At 50.8% G+C, this 2607-nt stretch overlaps 1 protein-coding gene across 1 annotated transcript in view; it reads right to left on the reverse strand.

Moving 5' to 3' along the window:
* The window catches only part of ARSG (arylsulfatase G), a 92327-nt gene that overhangs the window by 21158 nt on the left and 68562 nt on the right, over positions 1-2607 (reverse strand). The window lies entirely within an intron of this gene.

A 2607-nucleotide genomic window follows, 5' to 3' on the forward strand; every position in this document is an offset into this window, starting at 1 on the left:
TAGCCTGAGCTTGTAAGCGCAGATTTTAATCGCCCACATCCTTATACCTTTAAGACATCAGATCATAAATACGAACCTGTAAGTTATAATGAAAACAACAGAAAAGTCCATAGCTTCTATGTACGTTTTGATTCCGAAAGCTTTTCAGTTTAGATCAGCGTTAAGACTTTGATCAGTGGCATTGGCACATTAGAAGCGTTGGTTAGATATGGTTTTCTATTGAGAGTAGCATGTCTTGGGGTCACGAGAATGCATTTCAACGCACTTGTGGTTAGTTATGGCTCTAATTAAGGCAGAACCTCTTACTTAGAGCAATAAATATTTAGCCTCAGCAACCAAAACATAAACAGAACCATGATTCATGAATTTGCTTCCTCGCTCTTCCCTGGCTACGGAAGTGGCTGGCCTTCCCTGATGCATGGGGACAGGGCAGGCTGAGGAAGACTCGCTCAGCCTACGCTTAGGAACAGCAGTCTGTCCCAGAAAGGACACAAGAGTCACACTGACAGAAAGACAGGGTAGCTCGTAAGGAGGTTCACAAACGTCTCAGTACAGCAGAACCACTGAGAGAACCCCAGCAATCCTGATTTCATGAGTCCGGAGTGGAACAGATTCTAGGTGACTCCGACGCCAGGGTTCTGAGGGCCAGAGTTTGAGAAATGTTAGGAAGTAGGAAGTAGGAAGAGCCTTTGGAGCAAGGCAGAACTCAGGTCTAGCTCTAAGGCCACCCCTTCTCATCGTGTGGCCTTGGGCAGCGTTCTTACCCTCCCTCAGATGCCATCTCCTCAGCCATGAAGGGGGAAAATAATTGTACTTATCTCTTGGGGTTGTGGGAAAAGTTACATTAAGATAACGTAAACTAAGTTCGGAGCAAGGTCCTTTGGCACAGTGCCAGCCATGGAAGGGCCCAAACAAACGCCATCCAAAAAAACAAAGACCAAAGAACAAACAAACAAAAATTACCTACAGAGAGAGAAGAGCAGAAGTTGCAATGTGGCAGCTCACGCACTGAACTCAGCCCTCTGACGTTTGATTTGGAATGGATTTTTTTTTTTTAACCGACATTGAATGTGATTAGACAGGACTCTGTTCTCCAGTTTACTGCATCCCTGGCACTGCCCACACTGATGAAAATGAACATGTGTTCACTTTTATCACCTGCCTGGCCCACAAAGGCATTCGTATTTGTGACTCGGATGGAAGAACATGCCTGTTCTGAGGAGTGCACATTCTATAACCTTCTAAAGCAGCAGGCTTCGTTTCTAAATATAAATATGGGCCCTTGCCAAGGATGCCCAAAGCATACTAGTTTTCTAGAAACACAGGGCAGCCAGGCCTCTGTTGAGACCAAGGACTCTGGCTGGCCTGAGGGGTGGTCTTGAATGTGATGATAGGAACATTTCAAGTCTGGTGGCCCTAAAGGACACGCAATTCAACTTCTACTGGGTCCCTACCAGCTGGCCCTGCCCCAAACCAGGACCAACAGCCAACATCTCTTGTTCCTTGCTCCCTCACCCACCTCACCTCTGACCTTTCTCAACCCCACCCCTTACCCCAAACTGGACAGAAGGCCTGGGATGCAGGGCCCACTTCCCAGTAGGAAAGGTTATGCAACAACCTGATAGTATCAAATTACAAACAACCAAGGTCTCCTAGAAGCTGAGGATGCCAAATTCAACAGAATGTTTCCTCATCACCAGAGGGGAGGAAGGAACAGTTCTGGTCTTCAAATAAAACAAGAAAAAGACTTTCCAGACAGGAGCAGTCACTTAGGGGACAAACAAGGTGTTGGTTCTGTCCTGGGTAGGAAATGGGTCTGGAATGGGGAAAGGGACGGTCGCTCTGAGCCAGGCCTGAGCTGGGGCCCGTGGGCTTGGGGTCGGCAGTGGGCAGACACCTCATGTCCCCTTTGTTTGAGAGATGGCAGGGCCGCTCCGTGTGGTCCCCTGCTCCCCAGTTCGGTTTTGCCTCACCCCTGCAGGGTGCAAGCCGAGCCCAGGGGAGCACCCTCACGCCTGCACGGGGTAAAGAGATGACTCCAGGAGACGCTGCCTCATCCCCTCAGCTGAGCGAGGCAGCCTGGCCAGGAAAGGAAGGGGAAGACAAGGAGGGGGACCTGGGGGGCTGGGAACAGCGGAAGGCAGCACGTGGCCTGACGTAGCAGGCTGGCTGCAGGGAGGAAGAAGCAGGGCTCCGAGGACTGTTTGTCCTACTCCGTTGCGAAAACATTGTCTTCTCTCTTTCATCGGCTCTCGAGACTGGCTCCCTTACAGCAGGATGTGCAGACATCCCACTGATGAGGAAGCTGGGTGAGGAGGAGCAGGTGGTCCAGAAGGACCCCCAGCCCCCTCTTGACTGGAGCCCTTGGCCACACCCCTTCCACGTGGGGCTCTGCCTGGCTTCCCAGAGCCCCCAGCAGCATTCCGGGCAGAGAAGAGGAAAAAGTCTGTGGAACAGTTGACGGGAAGCTGGTCCAGAGAATGAGGAAAGGGAAGTGTTTACCCCTAGGCAAAATTTGCCTTCAGGACCTCCTGAGAAATGAAGAACACGGATCAGCCCCAGCCCCACCATGAATTCAAGTGCTGTGCCACTCAGATACCACATCGA

This window comes from Pteropus vampyrus, unplaced genomic scaffold, assembly GCF_000151845.1.
Source record: "Pteropus vampyrus isolate Shadow unplaced genomic scaffold, Pvam_2.0 Scaffold143, whole genome shotgun sequence".
Taxonomy (NCBI): domain Eukaryota; kingdom Metazoa; phylum Chordata; class Mammalia; order Chiroptera; family Pteropodidae; genus Pteropus; species Pteropus vampyrus.